Source organism: Dipodomys merriami, unplaced genomic scaffold (genome assembly GCF_024711535.1).
Source record: "Dipodomys merriami isolate MVZ:Mamm:240054 unplaced genomic scaffold, mDipMer1.0.p SCAF_1, whole genome shotgun sequence".
NCBI lineage: Eukaryota > Metazoa > Chordata > Mammalia > Rodentia > Heteromyidae > Dipodomys > Dipodomys merriami.
In genome coordinates, this window is record NW_027202270.1 from 101634797 (window position 1) to 101657418 (window position 22622).

The window sequence follows — 22622 nt, forward strand, 5'->3', positions numbered from 1 at the left end:
TTAGTTACAAGGAGCAAAGCAGCAGTACGTCAGGGAAAAAGGATTTGATCATTGATAAGATTTGTGCAGAGCTGTTTCCCTATGCAGTGAGGGTGGATGCACAGATGTACAGATCTGAGGAACAGGTGGGAGGTGAGAGGGAAGCAGCATTCATGTTCACTGTATTAGTCAACACTAATGACTAATACAGAGCTGCAATCCCAAAAGACATCCTCAGATCTCAGTGGCTTAGCACGATAAGAGACTTATTTCTTATTCACAGAAAGCCTAACACAGACCAAACTGCCCCTTCAATCTTGTATTTGTGCCTTGCTGAGCAGGGGGCACAGGCAGTAGAGGAGGATAGAAGATGCTCGTCTTTATTACTTCACTGTGGAAGCCACATGTGTCATTTGTGTTTATAGTTTGTCTGCTGCAATGGGTCTGCTATTTGGAGGAGCATCAGTGTCTTCTAAGGGCCATGTGTTACAGGCTCAGTCCCCAGCTTGGTACTATTGGGAATTGGTAGAACTTGAAGGGGTGGAGTCTAATGGGTGGTTTTAAGTCATTGGGGGGGGGGGAAGGGACAGAGAATGATGCCCTTGAAGCTAAGAGTAGAACCTAAGCCCTTTCGTTAGTCTCTTCTTTTACATCTGAGCCATGCAATGAGCAGCTCTGATCTACCACATTCCCACCATGTTTTGCTAACTTACCACAGTCCCAATAGGACCAACTAACCTGAACTAAAACATCTAAAACTGTGAGCCAAAATAAACCTTTTCCCTTTGATTCAGATATATGTGATAGCAACAGAAAGCTGACTAACACAGTTGTGTGGTTTCCACCTAACAACACAATACACTGACACTTCATTCGAGTGTGGTAGTGGAGGAAAGGTACCAGAGAGGAAGGGGGCCTGCATACATATAAGATATGGAACTATGAGCATATCTAAAAGAATATATAATCAAGTCAGAGAACATCCTGAATGATATCCAATGAATCCTGAGTCTCTCCTCAGGCATAATCATTGACTCTCTCAGCCTTACATCATCTGCCCTTGATTATAAATGTTCCTATAATCCTTTTCTATAACCTGTTTGGGCATATAAATCAGCCCCAGAATCAGCTAGTCCATGAAGGGTCATTTGGGTGGCCTTCCTGAAGAATGAGACAGCTAAGCCTGGTCCAGCTTGCAGGAAGCTTTAATATACACCATCTTAGCTGATTTCTTATTATAACAGTGTCATGGGGGCATAGCATATACACCTAGTATTTTTTCATCATCATCACCATCCTTGTCTTACAAGGAAGAAAACTAAAATGCATGGGAAGCAAGTGACTTACTCAAGGTCATCTGTTGAGACATGAATTTGTGTCCCCTGGCTCCTAGTCAGACTCTTTCCTCAAAGCCATGAGATGCCATCTGCTTCTTTCTGTGCTTATTAAGGGAAGGTTTTAAATGTTTGACAGTCCTTGTCTACCAAGTGGGCAATGAGTTTGCCAGGCCTTTTGTAGGGTTCGGTTGATATCTTTCTTTCTTTTCTTTTCTTTTTGTTGGTCATGGGGCCTGAACTCTGAGCCTGGGCGCTGTCCCTCAACCCTTCAGCTCAAGGCCAGCGCTCTACCACTAGAGCCACAGCACCACTTCTGGCTTTTTCCGCTTATGTGGTGCTGAGGAATCGAACCCAGGGCCTCATGCATACAAGGCAAGCACTCTACCACTGAGCTACCTTCCCAGCCATCTTTTTTTTTTTTTTTTTACAAAAGCTTGTATAAGTAGTAAAGAAATGGTTTCAGTGACTTATGATCCATTTGAACTCTATGGCAAGGTTCACATTTTCAGCCCCATTTATGCTTGGGAACAAATTTAAACTGATACGAGAAGTAGATAGCATTACAATCCAGCCTCCCTCTCAATATGCACCCTGGTCCACTCCAGAGAATAGTGGTTTCGATGGTGACCCAAGTTCAACCTGATTGGGCATGATCAGCTGGACCACGGCAAGTCCTTTCTCTATGCCTCTATGATGTTAGCTTTTCATATGAGTTTTAAAAACAGGCTGCAGCACCAAGAAAACATTGGGTCCTAATACGCTCCTGGAACCTCATATACACTGTGTATCATGGGAGCCTTAAGAACTAGGAATTAGTCTTCGTTAACAGAGGCTAGAAAATATACACAAATTACCCATCGTTCAATAGCTACAAATAGCACAAATAGCTAAGCCCATCTTTCTCTAAGGTCCAAGCAATTTTAAGAGTTCCACTGAGCCTCCTGGCTGAGAGACATGATGGGAAAATGAAAATAAATCAACCATAATCTTCTTAGATCATTGCACAGTGACCTTTCCAGTAGAGTCTATTTTCTCAAGGACAGCAAATAGGGATGAGAGACTAGATGGACAGATGCTGTGGACATGGTTTGGAATATTTTGCACACAATACAGGTCTCTGATGAGATGCTTTCCTAAGTTCTAAAAACTGTTTGCTAAGTGCCAGGTTGAGCCTAGGCCAGGGTCTGGGTAAAGAGCAGTCAGGAAATGAGAGGAAAAGCAAGAGGAGGAAAGGCCCCAAGCCACCAAGAACATCTGTATTCCTGCCAACATCATCAGTAAGCTAACACGTTCCTCTCAGGTTTTTCTTTTCCTGTATTTACCAACACATTCTTAAGTATTTATTTTTGAAGCAAAAGGGAGAGAACATCAAAGGGCTTGCATTAAAACAAAAAGCAACCCCAGCCAGATGCTGGTAGCTCACACCTATAATTCTAGCTACTCAAGAGGCTGAGATCTGAGGACCATGGTTCAAAGCCAGCCCAGGAGAAAAGCCTGTGAGGATCTTATCTCCAATTAACCAGCAAGAAGCCAGAAGTAGTGGTGTAGCTCAAGTGTCAGAAAAAAGTGTGTGAGAAGGCAAGGCCCTAAGTTCAAAATGAAGTACTGGCACAAAAACAGAAGTAACACAATACCTTTGCTTTTTTAGCTTCTTTGTGAGACTGTCCCCACCTGCTGGTGGGAAGCCATTTGACCACTGAAGCCCAGATGGCTCCATTTTCTTGCAGCACGCAGGCAGGTGATGGCAGAGACCCTCCACTTATCTATAGTCTTGGCCACCAGAGCACACATTCAACCTCACCTCACAGCCCTGATGCCTGGGACAACCTCCAAGCCTGTCATGGTGTGTGTGTACGTGAGTCCCTGCTCATGCTGGAATTAAAACGCAAGGCACCTACTATTTTCAGCCAGAGCAATTGCCAGGCCTCTCAAGCCAAGTTGGTGGAGGCACCTCTCCCCAGAGGAGTGCCCCATGTGAAGGTCAAAACCGTCAACCTTTCTGGAAACACAGACAGTGCACTGCAGTGCTATTCCTTCATAAAGACTACCTTTCCCGGGCTGGGAAGGTGGCTCAGTGGTAGAGCACTTGCCTTGCATGCTCAAAGCCCTGGGTTCGATTCCTCAGCACCACATAAGCAAAAAGAAAAAAAGCCGGAAGTGGTGCTGTAGCTCAAATAGTAGAGCGCTAGCCTTGAGCTGAAGAGCTGAGGGACAGCGCCCAGGCCCAGAGTTCAGGCCCATGACTGGACCCCCCCCCCCCCAAAAAAAAAAGACTACCTTTCCCTGAGCACCAGTGGCTCACACCTGTAATCCTAGCTACTCAGGAGGCTGAGATCTAAGGATTGTGATTCAATGCCAGCCTGGGCAGGAAAGTCTCTCAGACACTTATCTCCAATTAACCAGCAAAAAACAAAAAAACAAGCAAAAAAAAACCCCACAAGAAAGCAGAAGTAGAGCTGTGGCTCAAGCAGTAGAGCACTAGCTTGGGGGGTTTTTTTTGTTTTTTTTTTTTTATTTTGGGTCCGGTCGTGGGCCTGAACTCTGAGTCTGGGCACTGCCCCTCAGCTCTTCAGCTCAAGGCTAGCGCTCTACCACTTGAGCAACAGCACCACTTCTGGATTGTTTTTTTGCTTATGGGTGCTGAGTAATCGAACCCAGGGCCTCAAGCATGCAAGGCAAGCGCTTTACCACTGAGCCAACTTCCCAGCCCCTAGAGCACTAGCTTAAAGTGAAAAAACTATGGGAAAGTGCCCAGGCTCTGAGTTCAAGTCCCAGAACCAGCACACACACACACACACACAATACCTTTTTTTTTAATTGTGAAAATACTGTACAGAGGGGTTACAATTACATGGGCAAGATATTGAGTTCATTTCTTGTCAAGCATTGTAGCCTCCTCCTTTATTTCCCCTTCCCATCCTTTCCTATCCTCCCCCTGCCCCCCACCAAATCCTCCTCTCCCCCCATCAAGGTTGTAAAGTTCGTTTTCGACATAAGGACTTGTACATCTCATTGTTGCAATGGGTCCACCTGTATCCCTATTTAAACGAGTTTTTTCCCTTCCCCTCCACAAATTATAACATCAAATACAGTGAGAGCAGGGGTTATACTGTGGAGGAGGGACATACAAAGCAACAAAGAAATAATCTTATCAAAATACCTTTTTTTGTGGGTTTGGGGGCTTGAACTCTGGGCCTGGGTGCTGTCCCTGAGCTCTTCAGCTCAAGGCAAGTGCTCTACCACACACTTGAGCCACAGTTTTCTGGTGGTTAATTGGAGATAAGAGTCTCCCATAATTTCTTCCCGCCCCACCCCCACTACTGCTGGACTTTGCTCCTCAGATCTCAGCCTCTTGAGTGACTAGGATTACAGGCATGAGCCTCTGGTGCCAAACACAAATACTATCTTGCATTGTTTGCAAAGCCAATTGAAAGAAACCACAATGAAAAGGTTTATCTTCTCCTGAGTTTCTCCAAAGTTCCAATGTGCTGGAGGGGTACAGATTAGAATCTCCCCACCTCAGGGGCCCAGAACTCAGGGGAGAGATCAACACTGTCTCTGGGGTCCAGTCTGGACAACACCCCACTCCCAGATCGGGACTCAGGGGAGCTGTTCTATTTACTCCCAATTTTTTTATTATACAACTCAAGTCACTAAAAAGATTGACACATCATTTTCCTCAGCCCTAAAATGATGCCAAAAGAAGGGAAGGTTATTGAGTTCAAAGAGACACCCCCACACACACACACACACATTCAGAAACAAGCATGGATTCAACCATAAGACACAAGCCCATGGGGTCTCCTGGTCCACCCATGAACAGGGTGGCCTACATACATAGCTTTGACCCAGCCCGTCCCTGGAAGGTTATGTACTTCCTGCAAGAGGGCGTGAAACACAGCCCTTTAGCAAGAAGAGAGTTCAAGCAAAGCCATAATGTGCTTGAAGAAACAAGCCAAGTTGCACCTCAAAACCAGATAAGTTTGTGCTACTCCCAATGTGCTTTCTTTGCAACAGAAACCTGGGAGTTGGTGTGACAAACAGAAACCCTGACTGGCCAACTCGGGCCAACAGTTGCCGGTAAAGGGAAGGGAAGCCATGGGTGGGGTGAGAGGCAGGCTTTACTAGGACAAAATTGGCCTCTTTAGGCTTTGCCCACGCCTTCCACCTTGCCCTTGGTGCATTTTATGCCCCTCACCCAGCAATGCAATTGCTCTGTAGCCATTCTTGGTCTATAGATCTTCGTCTTGCTCAACGGAGAAAAATCATGAGCTAGTCAGTAACAGGGAAGACAGCATGACAGATCTGGCTCAGAGCCTGGGCCTCCTGACTGCCAGCCCTGTGGCCTTTTCCCATGAGAAGGTAGATGGCCAACATTGTTTCAGTAGTCCCAAAGAGCTGTGTGGACAGAAATACCCTCCAGGATCTTTGTTATTTCTTGGAGCTGACTGAGAGTCCACCTGTAAGGACACGAGGCCCCACCCTCTGTCCTGTGCCCCTTTATCCTTCAGGAGCAAAATTCAACAAGAGTGTGCTATCCCATGTCCCTCTCGCATGGAAGGCTGAAGCAAGGTATCTGAAGCAACTGGGCCAAAGGTCACCTTGTAGTAGGTGCTAGAGGGGAAAGAAGGCAGATTTCCCACCACCACCCCCAGCCCCACCCCAGCAGCTTGTGACAACCCTCCCCCCCCCTTGCAAGGGACATGCAAGCACAAGCCCTACCTGCCCTAATGGACCAAGCATCTCTGCCATGAAGCTCTCATCTCAGGAATTACAATCTATGTGTATGCATGCATCTATATTTATATAAACATATACTACATATATATTATATAATGTCTACAATAACATCTACTCCCAGACCCTTTAAAGGGATCACCTGTGGATCCTGTAAATAGAGTCTAAGGTCAGGAATTGGGTATTCTGACCTTCTTCAGGGAATAGTATATGACGACCAAGTTTGATCCCAAATACAGGTAATGGGGATTGAGGAGTTTGGGGACAGGTAAGACAAGTGGCTGGGGTTAGGGATTTAGCTCAGTGGAAGAGCACTTGCCTAGAAAGTGCAAGGCCCTGAGTTCAGTCCTCAGCAAAGAGTGGGGAAAAAATAAGAAAAGACAAGAGGCTGGAAGCTGTACATGGCTTCCATCCAGCTTCTCCAGGAAGGAAGCTTGCTACCTGCCATGGGGCAGGGGAAGAGGGCTCTGTCCACAGGCCCCGACCCCCTCTGGGTGTTTATGACCTGTGCTAAGCTCTTTGCCTCCACCACTCACCCAAGTGAGTGCTAGGTCACTGAAAGCTAAGCAAAAATCTGCTGCATGACACGTTCACCCTGGCTGGCTGGCTGTTTTGCATGCCTATGGGGCAAGCAGGCTATTTTTGCATGGATTTCATAACCCCTTTCATAGATGCTGTTGCTGCTGATTGCAAATGTGTTCCCAGCTCCCCTCCCATGGTTGAGAGAGACAGTGCCTTGTCAGACAATGTGCAGAAAGCAGGACTGAACGATCAGGAGCACAATGTCCTAGTCTACAGCAGGGTCAGCTCCAAACCAGGGCCCCAGACCTCAGCCCCTTGTGCTGACCACTCACAGAGTCATTTATCCCAGCTCTTCAGAACCTGACAATGAAACGAACAGGGCAGAGGGAAGGATGAAGAGGACCCTGAACACTCTTCCTGAGAACAAACTCAAGGTGAAGTTCTGAATGCTCTGGTAGGAAAACACATTCTCAGAGCACCTGGCTTATATACATTTTCTTTTTTGTAATCTGTGTGTGTGTGTGTGTGTGTGTGTGTGTGTGTGTGTGTGTGTGTGTGTGTGTGTGTGTGTGTGTGAATACTGGGGCTTGAACTCCTCACACTCTCCCTTGACTTTTTCACTCAAAGCACTCTACCATTTGAGCTACACCTCAACTTCTGGCACATTTCTGTTTAATTGGAGATAAGAATCTCATGGATTTTTCTGCCCTATCTGATTTCAAATGGAGATCCTCATATCTCAGCCTCCTAAATAGCTAGGATTATAGCCATTCGCATCTGGCTTCCTTTTGGTAATCTTAAACCTCAAATCAAATTCCAAGCCAGGTCCTGACTGCAACCTAGCTGGTAAGTCATCTTTAATCACTACCTGGCTTGCTCTTTTATTGGATCTTGTCCACTTTCTTCTGCTTTGCTTACCTGGAACTCCTGTCCAACTGATAATAAGCCTGCCCAGGTTTTTCCTTTTAATTCATCACTGGGTTCCTCTGTCCCACCTTTGCCTCTGTATTCAGGCCGTCCGAAAGCAATGTTCATTCTGTTTATTCCACTTTCACTTCTGAGCCCCATCAATCCCTTTTGGCCCATCATTATGATCACCTTCTGGAAGCTACCTGAGAATGGAACTGGTACCTGACTTCCCTTCATTTCCATCATAGCCTCCATGGATGAAGTTCTAGGCAAAAAAATAACACCAGCCGAGAGGCATGGTGGCTCACACCTGTAATCCCAGCTACTCAGGAGGCTGCGATCTGAGGATTGCAGTTCAAAGCCAGTTAGGGCAGGAAAGTTCATGAGACACTTATCTCCAATTAACCACCAGAAAACCAGAAGTAGCGCTATGGCTCAAGTGGTAGAGTACTTGTCTTGAGCTCAAAAGCTCAAGGACAGTGCCCATGCCCAGAGTTCAAGACCCACAACCAACAACAAAAAAAAAGTAATAATAGCACTAGCCAATCACTGAGCAGCACTAGGTTAAGGCTCTTCATGTGTTTGCCAATTTTCACTTCATCTCATCACAACTTATGGAGGAGGTAGCTCTTACTTTCCCAACCTTACGTATAAGAGCCCAAGGCTTAAAAAGGTAAAGAAAGTTAGAACCCTTATTGCTATTTCCTGCATAGGAAGCTGGAAATATTTCTCGCTCCTTTGTTATATTAAAATAAATCTTTGCTAAAATCTGAAAACACACACAGGTCAGGCACCAGTGGCTCATGCTCATAATCCTACTTACTCAGGAGTCTGAGATCTGAACAATCAAGGTTTAAAGCCAGCTCTGGAATATAAAACTTCAAGACTCTAATCTTCAAGTGCTAGAGTAGTAGAGCCCTGAGTTCAAGTCCTAGACTGGCACAAAGCTAAAAACGAAAAGAGAAGGAGGAGGAGGGAGAGGAAGAAGAAGACAACAACTTCTGTTAATTGCATTCACCTCTAACATTCATTCAAACCTGAATAAATATTCTGTAGGACAATCCTAGAAATTTTTGTTCTCTTCTGGACATTTCTCACTCTATGCTGGACATCACATCTAATCCTAGGGAAAAACCAGACTGAAATTGAAATCAAAAGTTACAAATTCAGGATCTGGTCATATCACTTACTAACTCAGAGATACCAAGTGAGTCATTTATTCTTTTTCAGATTTCACTTTACCCACCACTTAACAAACATACAATAAGAATAAGGAGAGGAAAGGGAACTTTTTTTAAATTCAAAAATGAGGAGAGGCAGAAAAAGCCAGTCAACTCCTCATGAGGGCTAATAACTCTTCTGTTTTTGAACACCGGTTTTACTCTGCATTTCCAGATATTCATTTTGATTGCTATCCATCATCCAATCCAATTTTTTCCTAACCTACTGATTTTTTGCAATGTTTATATTCATAAAAATTTTATTAGCATCAAGTATTTATATAAGGGGATTTTATTTCAAATGTCCATTTATGTATACAATACATCTTGCAGATCTTATTTTAGAATACTCCAGTATAACTGAGAGTTACTAGCCCTCCTCTCACTATGGGCATCAAAGAGATTAAATCTTCTATTACAGTTTGATCAGTCCAAAGCTTTCACTCAGGCCTGGAACCTAGAGCGAGTGACCCAATCTGGAGGCAGTGGGACATCTTGTTCACCTTGGCCTGGCAATATAAGAAATGGTTCTTTGGACCACACTCTCCTGAGCGCCCTTGATGTCTGTCTGCTTTCTAAACTTGAGCATCCTAACTATTTTAGAAGCTCTACTCTGATTCCAAAAAGTCCTTGAATGGTAAGTAAAGTGAATTTTCAAAAGGATAAATAATTTATCCAATGCCTCTGAGCTAATCAGTGATCCAGCCAGACACTGAATATTATTAAGTCCTTAGATTTAAATATCATATCAATGAGTTCCTCATTTTTGCTCGTGGTAGCCTGATCAACTCCTGTGCTTTGCAACCTAGAACCCCAGCTGATTCACAGAGTATAAATAGCAATGTGAAGAGTCACACAATTTGCACATCAAAATAATGGATATAGACTACTTTTTCAAAAGAGATTAGGCTTTCTTGGGATAACATTCAAAAGTTATTTGTCAGCTGGGCACCAGTGATTCATGCCTAGAATCCTAGCTACTCAGAAGGCTGAGATCTGAGGATCACTATTCAAAGCCAGCCAGGACAATAAATCACTAAAAAAACAAAAGTGGAGAAGTAGCTCAAGAAGTACAAAGCACCAGCCTTAATCAGAGAAAGCTAAGTTAAATACAACACCCAAGCTCTGAGTTCAAGCCCGGTACTAGTACAAAGTGGGGGAAATCTTATCAGAGACAGTACATTCAGATACTCTGAAAGCCAAAAACTTGTTTTAGATCTGGCATCCTTACACCATTTTCCACAATATTACCTAGTATATATTTGCTATGAGTAAGATCACTTTCTAGAAACTTTTTCAGCCAATATTCTGGATTAGTGTTTTGCCATCTTTGTTTTGAAAAGTCAAAGGAGTTTCATGACAACATCTATACTCTTTTTCGTCAACTCCCATGCTACCTATGCATCAACAGATCCTGTGTGGTTACTCATACTGAGCCTTTCCATTCTTCTGACTGTATTGTTCCCGTCCATCCAACATGTACAAAAAGCCTCTTAGAAGTTATCCTTTGGGCTTCTGTCACCTAAGCTGAATGTAGAGATGACCTAAAGGAGACCACAAAGATGGCACCTTAGAGATTCAGAGCAAGAAGGAAGAGCCAATGGGCAAGACTAGGCAGAGCAAGGCTGCACCCCTCTGCTCCCTCAGGCTCAGGAGCATTTTCCCTGCCTCTTTGCTGATTTAGTAACTAGAGAAAATGTGATTTTAAAGGACCACATAACATCATACAATGCAATGACCAGCCAGCCTTAAAACAGACAAGTCTGAAAACTATAGTTCAGTAGGGCCTGTCCATTACATCTGCAGTGGTACTCTCTAGACACTATGTTGAAAATGAACTATACAACTTGTGGGTGAGAATAGGAGAGAAAAACTGGGAAAGAGCAAATGGAGGAGTGATATTGCCCAAGAAGAAATGTGCTTATGAAATGATTAACCCTTCTATATTCCAATGATATATTCCACAAGAGTGTTTTTTCTTAGGAGAACTGGGCTATGACAATGAGCTTGTAAGGTTTGGAGAAAGGAGACCTCCACGTGGTTGTTCAGGCAGAAGAGAGTTTATTAACAGAATGGAAACCACCAGCCTGGACAAAATGGAGGTGTACAGAGGGACGAGTTATGGTAAGGACTGAGGTTATATAGGGAGAGGGCTGGCCACAGTGGATACAGAAGTGACCTCAGATCCTGGGAACCTCTCAAGATCTGAAGGAGGTATGACCAGGGCAGGTGAGGAAGTGATCTCAGAGCATGGGAGCCTTCTCACTATCCCCAGGTGTTCCAGTTACCTGGGTTACAGGTGCTAGGCCAGACTTCTAGAGAGGGCCATGTTTGCACAGAGGGAAAACAAAGGGCAAGAAGCCATTTTTTTGCCTAGCCCCTATCATCTATTTACCCTGGATAAATCATTGCTTCAAGTCCCTGGGAGGCATTAGATTACATTTCCTCTGATGGCAGGATAACCACAGTGTGGAAATAACACTATTCCAACATATTCCGTGCAGCTAATCAACCTGGCATAAGAAGAATTCAGACTAGACTGGAACATAGTGAAAATGATAGGAAAGCTTATTAGGAAAGCAATATGGCAGAGAGTTTACATGGCATAGGCATGCCACAGGAGGATGGCACTTTAGTTCATCTTCAGCCATCTTCAGGGTACAGTCCTGAACTTTAGGTTCAAATAGAGAAAGAATTAGAGGCAGAGGACAAAGGCTTGAATGTTTAAGAGTCCTGGTTACAGGTGTGGCTTGACTGGTCATTATGTCACTTCTGGTTTTCCTCAGGTTCCTGAGAAGTTGTGATCCGACTGAGGGGAACAGTCTGGTTCCCCTGAGATGATTCCTCCAGCTCCAGGGTGCAGCCTCATCATCATAGGTAATTATCCTCTTGAAGGGGTTAGGGAAGATGATTTTATCCTGAAAGGATCTGCTATTCCTTAGGGATAGTTTTAGTCCCTTATCATAAAGATGTTATCCATCAGTCCTGTCTTTCCTGGAACCCAAGATGATTGCAAAGTGACTGTAGAGCGAACAGCTTACTTAGAACGACAACACAAAATGGCAGCGAAGAAGCCAGGCTTTTCCCCTTCCGGCTTTTTGTTAATTCACAGAAGCAAAAACAGTTTCAGTTCCTCTGACATTTTCGATAGACTCAAAGTGAGTTGTCTCTGTGGTAAGAACAAGGCCCTAGCCTTGAGGGTTGGTGCTTATGGGATTGCCTTGAGGAATTCCTAGCCTTAGGTCCAGTCTACACCTGTGAGATGGGACTTTTAATCACATTCTAGGTTGTTTTTGCATTTTCCCTTGGCTCATAAACATTCTGGAAATAAAAAAGTATTGACACTTTCTCCCCCGTGCCTCCCCCCCCAGTTTTCTAGGCAAGTGGGAAGAGCAATTTACTCAAATACAAACCAGAAGTGAGGAAAAGACCCCAGTGGCACTCTATTGAGGACCTGCCACAATACAACACCTGCTCTGCACTGAGCTATGCAAAGAACAGGACTCCTACCAGGGCCTGAGACTGCTTGCCATAATCTTGTCAAAGTCTTCCATCACCCTGATGTAAAGCCTGGAGTAGCTAGAAAAGCAATAAAAGCAATGCAGCAACGGCCCTTCACTGCCTCCCTATTATAGAGAAATGTAAAAATATGTTCTAACAGCATCAGCAAAGCAAAGTATTCGTCTCAGCTCATTAGCATTTCTATGGATGGCTGGGCAGATTCCTTTCCCTGCTTCAACACAGCAAGAGACCCATTGTGTGCAGTTTCATTCACCAAGTCAAGGCAGATCTCCAGAAAAACAGGCCAACTAACACAAAAAAGCCCCCTCCTTCCCCAACCCTGAGCAAGGGGATACCCAGGGGGGCCTCCAGGGCTCACCCTTTTGCTTTTCCTATTAAGCATTTATTTAAAAGAAATTTACATGTTTGGCTTCAGTCCAAGCACTGTGTGAAAGAGACTCAACCTGGAGCTACTTTTTGTCCAGCATTTCCTAATTTCTCAGGAAGGGAAAGAAGAATATAAACTCACTATTTGGCCTCCAAAAGCTATTGCTTTCATATTTCCAGGCTTTTCTTTCAGTGGTATTTGCTAGGAAGTACTTTTCTCAGGGAGGTTGGAGAGGGGAGAGTTACCAGTACTAAGACTTGAATTCAGGGCCTGGGCACTGTGCCTTAGCTTTTTAAAAAAAAAAAAAAATCAGGACTAGTGTTTTACCACTTGAGACACACCTCCAGTTCCAGCTTTTTACTGATTAATTGGTGATAAAAAGTTTTATGGGCTTTCCTGCCTCGACTAACTTCAAACTGCAACCCTCATATCTCAGCCCCCTGAGTAAGAAGAATAACAGTTATGAGCAGCTGGTGCCCCTCTCCCCTCCCCCCCCCTCAAAACCTTTCAGAAGTTTTGAGAGCAGCAGATTTACCTGAGGGGGGAAAAATTGTAGGTGTATAAGTGTTGAGCTATGTTAGCTCTCAGATGTCTGGGAAGTTTTATACCAAGTCTCAACAATCAGGTCACTGCTCTGTTTGAGCCAAAAGATGGCAAATGTCTTAGAACAGTATTTATGTGGTTGTTCCCATTTCTTCCCAGAAAGGTATCACAACAAAAAAGCAAAATGGCTTTTTAAGTGCAGTGCTTGACAGGTTGGAGGAGACAGGGCAGAAGTGGAGAACGGGAAGGAAGAAAAAACAGAATTTTATAACTAAACATTAAAGTGTGGTGTACAGGTGATCAACCTCACCCCCACCCCCACCTCTGCCCTGCACCACCCCCATAATAACAGCTCAGCAGACCAGGACAAAAGACAACCAAAAGGCCTTGTCCAAAGAGAATTTTAACCAGAAGTGTTTCACATAGAAATTTCCTTCAGGCCATGGCCATCATCAAAGAATCTTAACACTATTGTCACAATCTCCAAATCAACTGGCAATAGGCACTTGAAGCTTTCCCAGGGATGAAATGTATAGATTTGTATAGAAATGTATAGATGAAATGTATAGGTAGATTTCAGAAAGTTCTCTAGTTCTTTTCAATTTAGATCCTCTCCCTGATGTAAGAGTCTGTAGAGAACATTTGGTTCACATGACAAAGGAGGAGAAAAAGGCTGGAGTTTCTGGGGCAGGGAGGGGGAAAGTCTCTCTTTTAATCCCTTCGTCATCTTCTATCTGGTATCTATGACATACTCAAAGTGACATGAAACTCATTGCAGCTTTTTCCCAAACCCAGGATGGTGACACTTTAGTACAGATTCCTGTAGAACCAATGTTCTTTATCTTTGCATCACAGATTAAATACTTCTAAACATAAGCATTAAAATGATATGGGTGGTTCTTGTATTTTTATTAACTCACATAGTTCTCTAGAAGTCACATCTTCTCTAGAAGGGTTAACAGGTACTTACACTGCTTTTGTTGAAAAAGCACTGACTCCTTACTTGTGGCTCATGAATCAACTAGAAACTGGAGGAAAGCCTGGCATCCCTGCCTCCATTTTGATGTCTGTCTTTGCTCTGAGCTATTCACCTTGGAAGGCAGGAGGACAGGACTGATGGATAACACATTTACAAAGAGGGATGGAGAAAACTGTCCTCAAGGAGAGGAACAGCAGAGCCTCAAAAAGACAGACCACCTGCCTGCCAAGTGGTCTTCTGACTTGCTTACCCTGACTGTTAGGTTTTTAAAAAGAGGTAGCCGAGTAAGAACAGCAGCAGGTATTCAGGTAAGGGGTAGATTTATTCAGTAGACCTGATGGGACCAGTCAAGGTTGGCACTCCACGCGGCTGGCAAAAGAAAAGGGAAAGTCTGGCCGCGGTTTAGGCCTTATATAGGGTAGGTGGTGGGGAAGGGTGTGTCCAGGTAAAGGGAAGTGGGATCAGGTGGGAGAAAGGTGTGGCCACATCAGGTTAGGATGTGACCTCAGTGGATGCGGATGTGACCTCTTCCAGGTGTCCCAGTTGCCTAGGTAACGCAGGTACTGGGCGAGGTCTGTTCGCTGTCCAGGAATGGACCTTACACTGACCACATTGCTTTCTTCAAAATGACTTTCCCACAACAACCTCTCTGGTATACTTCCCAACCAGAACTGAAATAATAACCAACCAATCATTATGCATACCTTTTGCTCTCAGCTTTTCCAGTTCTTTGCTTAAATATAAACTTTTGTCTGTAGCCTGAAGATGGGCTGAAGTGCTCTTTCTCTTCCCATAGCATGCCCATGCCACATAATTCACCTCCTTTCTCTGCCCTTTGCCATTACTTGTCTTCTTTATTTGGTAAGTTGAGGGGAGTGGACAGACTTGACATGTAGAAACTAGAGTTTTGGGGTCTGGGGCCTAAACTTCAGTTTCCAAAGTGGATATCATTATTCCCAATGGAAAGATGACAAAACTCAAGATGGGAGAGGTGAACTGTTTTAGCTAAGCCTCCCCACACAAATAATATTAGTCAAACACAGACTTGAATCCAGGTCTTCTGTTCCTTTCTATGATGTCAAAAATGCCTTTCAAATGTGTACTAGAATACCCCAGCGTAGCAAATGCCAGAGTGGAACAAATTCCACCATTTCCTGCATGTCTGTTATCTGCATCACTGGAGATTGACTCAGACGGCTCTAGGAGCCATGCCAGGTGGGGCTGGCAAGAGTAACTGCCTCATATAAAGGCATCTGCTACACAGCTCCAAATCAGTGTCTACAAGAATGGGGGTTCACTGGTATCAATAATGGGGGTTCATTATGTCTACAAAAATGAGGGTTCACTGTTCATTTTCAAGAGAAGCTAGCAATCTGAGTGTGTGCTTATGTGCATATGAATGCAAACCTACCTCATTTTAAAATCTAGGCAGCTAATACATTTTAAGCCATTTGATACACACAACACCCTTTTTTTTTTTTTTTTTTTTTTTTTTTTTTTTAGGGTAAACCTGGTCCCTGGACACCAATGTGAGAAAACAGAGCTTTTCTTTCTTTTTTGTGCCAGTACTGGGCTTGAAATCAGGACTTGGGGGGCACTGTCCCCAGCAAAGCTGACACTCTACAATTTATGACAGAGCTCTATTTCCTAGATTAGCTTTTCTGTTTGGGGTGGTCCAACACTTGGCATTGCTCCTTCCTCCTTCTTCCTGGGAAAGGCAGCTGAGTGGGAAAGACGTCCTGTAGACAGGACGCCAGAGTCCACTGCTTCCATACAATTGATATAGCGTCTGGTCCCTTGGCTGGAAGACTTAGGGTTACATTAACTAGAGCAAGCTGTTTTGGAAGCTTATGGTGGTATGCAAAGGAGAGGTGGTATTCATTCTGGACACTGAATTACTGAATTCCATCTACCTTAGGACTCTCCCATCCTCCCGAACTGTTTTGATATGAAGTCTCTCTGACATCCAGTAGACATTTAACCACAACCTATCTAGTATCATCTGGTCTTGGTAACTAGCTCTACTAGTTTCAGCTCTTCATATAAGGGTCCAATCAGATGGTGAGTCCTGGAAAGCTGAGATTATATACTACATTTCCCAGTACTACCTTACCACCTGCCATTATGATCCTTACTCAATTACCTAAGTCAGTAGACAATCTAGCCAATTCCTGCAGTGGTCTGCATTTACTTTTTGCTCCTTTCCAGTTGAAAGGGAGGATTAAGTTTGCCAAAACAGGACTCAGCTTTGGGGCCCCTGTCTGGATAAAGAGTCTTGCTACTACTTTATTCTACTGCTTTTCTTTCACTTTCAAGTAGACTTATACTGTTTTCCTTTAAAAAGAAAAAAAGTTTGCCAAAATGTAGAACACAAGGAATGACTTTGAGGGAAAGTGACACAAGTTTTGATGTGAAAAAAACAAATAAACAGAAGTTCTCATCCTGAAAGGCCTCTGATTGATGATAGGAGGGAATGACCTCAGGAGACTCAGCCAAAGAAAGACAGGTAGAGATGAAGTGGGAATTCTAGAAGCAAATAAAGACAGAGAAATGGCTTGTGTTGCTTTTCCATCCTCTGATCTCTCCCATCATTTCCTCACACTGTGCAAAAAGATAAGAAACAAAACCACATCAAACCCAACCCCCCAAAATACACCAGTCAGAGATTGAGCGAGAGGCAAGCCCTGGATGGAAGGAGGTGGGAAGAGTAGGCAGCAAACCAGCTGGGATTCTGCTACCCTGGTCACCACAGCCACCTTGACCTTCCCTGGGGTTGTAGGGCATTAGTAATCCTGTTAGCTCCATTCTAGAACCCAAGCTAGTGTGCAGATGTAAAAGCCCAAGCATGCTAATATGGTGAGTCAGGAAAGGAAGATGCACCCTGCACACACCCATCATTACCATGACACAAAGAAAGCAGAGCCCTGTCAAATCATCCTTCACATGAATGCAGTGACTAAGACTTCAAGTTGCTTGCCAGACAAAATTGGCTCTCATAAACAGGTTTCATTAAGCTCTTCCTTGTTGGCTGGAGTATTGGGCCTTCCTTTCTGAATTTTGGTTTCACTGACACTGGGGGGGGGGGGGGGGGGAAGGGAGGGAATCTGATGAAACTAAGTCCTTCAGTAGCTCAACCATTCTTTCTCAACCTCGAGGTTGAGAAACACTGACTGCAGGATGGGCACCTCTTCCTCCAGTTACCTCTTTGCAAAGACTTCAGTTTCCTTATCATTCCAACCTCTCCATGAATCTTCAATGGCAGATATTCAATGCATGTCCTTTATGAAATGAGGAAAATTGAGGGGATGGGTAGGGTTGGAAGGGATGGGGGAGAATGATGAAAGAAATGATATTGATCAAGATGCACTGTACTCCTAAACTGACATTTGATGGTAATTTGTACAACTACTTAAAGATAATAAAAGTATAATTTAGAAGAACGAGAGAACAAAAATAAAAAGATTTTAATCTAGGAATCTACAATGGAAAAATAGGACATGTTACTGGTCTAGGATCTAATACTGATTAGATCATATAGCTTAAATACATATAAGATCCCGAGAGTAAATGACTTATTCAACATTGCATTAACTTGAATCCTACATCTATGTCTCCCAAATTCTCTGCCATTGCTTTCCTGTCATGTCACACTGGACTCTGAGAAAGTACTATCATATCTACTTTTATGCCAGCTCAACTCAGAGCCAAGAATCCCAGTTGCAGTTCTAGAAAGAAACAGAAGCAGAGGATAGACATGCTAGTCAAATTGTACCTCATATACAGGTATAAGTATGATGTGTCAACTAAAAATAAAAATATTTCTTTTTTAAAATAGCAAAGAGGGGGGAAAAGGCAAACACCCAATGCTCCAAGGCTATTCTGCCCTTATATCTGTCACAGCATCTGTGAGAAAGTTTGCCCAGCATTCCCCCCTCCAGATACTTGTGGATCCCTGAAATGGGTTTACACTGGCACAAGCTCCAGCAAAGGGAGAGAAAGCAAGCACTTTTTAAGAGATGCTTGAATATCAACAGGAGGGTCTGTCTCTGCTCAGAAAAGCCTCAGGTCTTGGCTTTAATCAGATATCCTTCTCTCCTCATCCTCCAGCTACTCTTCTCTCCCTTCCCAAGCACTTTTTGGGTCTAATAGCTTTATGTCTTTATTTGCTTTTTAAATACAGTTCCCAAGGTTTTGTCTTTTTATTTTATGTTCCTGGTACTGGGACTTGAACTCAGGGCCTGGGCACTGTTCCTGAGCGTTTTTGCTCAAGGCTAGAGCCACTATTTGAGCCACAGGTCCATTTTAGGCTTTTTTTTTTTTTTTTTTTTTTTTTTTTTTTTTTTTTTTTTTTGGTGCTTAATAGGAAATAAAAGTTTCACAGACTCCTACCCAGGCTGGCTTTGAACCTCAATCCTCAGATTTCAGCCTCATGAACAGCTAGGATTACAGTCATGAGCCACTTAGTACCTGGCTCTGCATTTTTTTTTTATTTTTTATTTTTGCCTTTTTATTTCCTATTTTTCATCATTAAGCCCTATGATTTTAAGTTTCTGATCCATGAGGTATTTAGTATTTTGTCTTCATTGTTTTATTTTCTTTGCTTTTTATGTTCTTGATCTTTTACACCATTAATTTATAATGTCTTCTGTTTTAAATCATCTAGTTTATGTTGTTATTTTTTTTTTTTTTTTTCGGTCGTGGGGCCTGAACTCTGGGCCTGAGCACTGTCCCTCAGCTCTTCAGCTCAAGGCTAGTGCTCTACCACCTGAGCCACAGTGCCACTTCCGGCTTTTTTCTTTTTGCTTATGTGGTGCTGAGGAATCAAACCCAGGGCCTCAGGCACGCAAGGCAAGTGCTCTACCACTGAGCCAACTTCCCAGCCCTGTTGTTATTTTCTTAAACTTTTACCTTGATAGGGCTTTTGAGCATATATTCTACTTCACTTTCACTTTGATTTCTCTTACCTTATACTTTAAATAAACATTAATGGTTTACTAAATTTATTCTCCCTTTCTTTAAATTTTTTCATTATGTTGTATATTCACTAACAAGAAGTATAAAAGGAGAGTGGGGGGAGTATAGTTGTGGAGATGGGAGGGAAGGGAAGGTAGGGGAAAAACAAAGGAGGAGGCAACAATGCTTGATAAGAAATGTACTCATCACCTTGCTTATGTAATTGTAACCCCTCTTATTTAAAAAAAAGAAGTATAAAAGGAGAGTCAAAGGTCATTTTCCTTTGACTTCTTACCATCACCCTTGATCTTCCCTTTCCCTTTCCATTCTCATGTTAAAGTGGCTTTAAAACACAGATAATAGCCAGGTGCCCAAGGCTCACGCTTGCAATTCTAGCTATTCAGGAGACTGAGATCTGAGAATCACAGTTCAGAGGCAACTTGGGCAGATGAAGTAAAGCTGTGGTTGAGCAAAAAAGCCAAAATGAGAATGCTCAGGACCTGAGTTCAAGCCTATACTGGCACAAAATCAAAACAAACAAAAACTCAGCTCTCATCTCAGGAATTACAATCTATGTGTATGCACGCATCTATATTTATATAAACATATACTACATACATATTATATGTCTACAATAACATCTATTCCCAGACCTTGCTTTCTAAATACCATTTTCTGTTAAAAGAAGCCCTGACTCTAAATAAATGGCTATTCTCAGGGCTGAGGCAAGGGAAAGTATAAGGTAAACTTGAAATAGCGTATAGTACCCAAAAGAAGCTTAAATCATGATGTAGATGTGTTTCAAACAAACAAAAACAGACAAGCAAAAAACCACTGGACTTGGATTAAAGGGGATCTCAGGAGACAAATCTGGACATTTTTACTATCAAAATAAATAATGATAATAAACCATACAAAAATACATGAAAGAATGAATAAATGAGTAAATATCTAATAGATGGAAAGCTCTTCTTTATAGTAGAATACCTACTAATAAATGTAGAAATAGTGGTAGAGGTAGAAAATTACCATCTGGCACCTACCATAATAACAAATGATAAAACTAGTAGATAACCGTTTGAGAACCAGAAATAGATAAGCTGCAACTGTCTCTCAAAATTACTTATCAGTTTTGAAGGGAAAATAATAATGTTAGGTGGAGAAAGCTGGAGGAAATCAACTTAAACCATATGCTACACTGCAAACATCACCACCTCTATAACAATCCTGCTGAAAATCCATAATCACTCTAACCATAGAAAAAAATCAACCCACCTCAAATGAAAGGATTTTTTTTTATAAAACAGCTGCCTGTATTCCAATGACATTAAAAACAAAAGAAAGCCAAGTAATCATTCCAGCATGAAGCACTAGAGCTAAATGTAATGTGTGATTCTAGTTTGGGTTGGCAATAAGGGGTTGGAGGGCTGAAAGGAGGAGGGAAGTATTTTTTTAAAGGACTTTATTGATAGACAATTGGAAAAACTCTAACATGGATGTTATTTAGAAAACAATAATATAGGAATGTTAAATGTATGGATTTTTATTATTGTACTGTGATTATGTAAAAGAATGGTTTTGTTTTTAGGAAGGCTACATTGAAGTATTGGAGCGAAAGGTCTATAATATCTTTCTCACCAAATCTGGGCTATTTTGAGCATCAAAATAAACAGTGAAGCCAGGCATCACACTTTTAATCCTAACTATTTGGAAGACAGATTTAAGGCTCTCAGTTCATAGTCAGCCTAGGCAGGAATGTCTGTGACACTCTTTTCCAATTAACCACCCCAAAGCTGTAAGTGGAGCTATAGCTCAAGTGGTAGATCATCAGCCTTGAGTGATAAAGGTCAGGAACAACACCCAGGCTGTGAGTTCAAGCCCCAGTACTGGCAATAAATAAATAAACAAATAAATAAATGCAGCAATGAATTCTGACTCATGAAACAAAAGAATTAATGAAGCTACAGTGATGAAAATGAATATATACATAAAGAGAAATGGGATGGTTTTTCTTACAATAGAACTACTCTCAAGTGGTTCAGAGAATATTGAATGAGTGTATATTCAAATGACAAATAAGAGAGAAATTATTACAACAAAGAAATCCTAGTAGAGTTTGAATGAACTGTGCCAAAAGCAAAAACACTCGGATACAAAGGTAGGTAGATGACTGATGGTCAAAAGAGCTAGGTGGCAAGTCCCTTCTTTACTTCACTATCATGAGGACTATTCCGGCCATTCTCCAATATATTCATTTCTAGGTTGTTCTGTGTCCCCTTCAGTAAGATCAAAGGCTTATAAAGCTTGCTGCTTCATTGTAAGAGTTATTGCTCACCAGAATGGAGACAATTTCAATTGTTAAGAAAATAGTGATCAACTCATACCTCTGGTCAGTAGTGTAGGCAACAAAGGTCCACACAAGAAATCAGGGAAGTCTGTTTCATCTTGATCAGAGAACAATGTAAGCTCTGGAATACTTTTTAGTGAGCAAAAGATGGCTGAGGAAGACTGACTCAGATCTATTATCTGGCTGTTCCAGGAGGAAGAACACTATGTTATGGAAGGGATAGGGTCTTGAAGGACAAGTTTGTCAACCTTCAGAATCCTCCTTAGAGTGAAAATATACATTTCTGCCCCATATTTCCTGTTAGGTCCTCTTGTAGGATATCGTTATAGGTTTTGTGTGTGTGTGTGTGTGTGTGTGTGTGTGTGTGTGTGTGTGTGTGTGTGTGTGTGTGTGTGTGTGTGTGTGTGTGTGTGTGTGTGTGTGTGTGTGTTGGTACTAGGGTTTGAATGTGGGGCCTAAGCACTGTCCCCAAGCTCTTTCACTCAAGGCTAACACTCTACTACTTGAGCTACAGCTCTAGTTTTGGCTTTTTGCTGGTTAATTAGAGGTAAAAAGCCTTGTGGAATTTCCTGCTCAGGCTGGCTTCAAACTCAGATTTCAGTCTCCTGAGTAGCTAAGATTACAGGCACAAGCCACTGGCCCTCATCCTATATGATCTTTTGCAATATAGCTGTTTGGGTAAAGTTATTCTGCATCCACTTCATGAGATTGTTCCAAGAGTTAAATGAATTAAAATGGATGAGTACGTAGAATAGTGCAGCACATAGTCAACTCAAGTTTGGTTTTTGTTTTTTTTTTTTTTTTTGGGGGGGGGGTCTGGTCATGGGCCTGAACTCTGGGCCTGGGTGCTGTCCTTCAGCTCTTCAGCTCAAGGCTAGCGCTCTACCCCTTGAGCCACAGTGCCACTTGCGGCTTTTTTCTTTTTGCTTATGTGGTGCTGAGGAATCGAACTCAGGGCCTCATACATGCAAGGCAAGCGCTCTACCACTGAGCCACCTTCCCAGCCCATTCAAGTTTTTTATTGTATTATTATTTGACTGAAATGTACTATAATAAAAATAATGAAATAATAACAGAATAACAGAATAATATAATAAAAGAATTGACTATACAACAGTATAATCATTTAGGTAAAAATTGTATTTTAATAATTAATTTTGGCCAAGGTGCTATGTTAACATTATCAACATCTGATTTATTAAAAATA

General features: G+C 42.5%; 1 long non-coding RNA gene across 1 annotated transcript in view; it reads left to right on the top strand.

Annotated features, from left to right (window-relative positions):
- The first annotated feature begins 6784 nt into the window (after positions 1 to 6784).
- LOC138830052 (uncharacterized) overlaps positions 6785 to 22622 on the top strand; it is a 92458-nt gene continuing 76620 nt past the window's right edge. Inside the window, exons 1-2 of the long non-coding RNA XR_011372846.1 lie at positions 6785 to 7009; positions 11491 to 11581. This is a non-coding gene — a long non-coding RNA (uncharacterized lncRNA). The remainder of the gene's footprint in view (positions 7010 to 11490; positions 11582 to 22622) is intronic.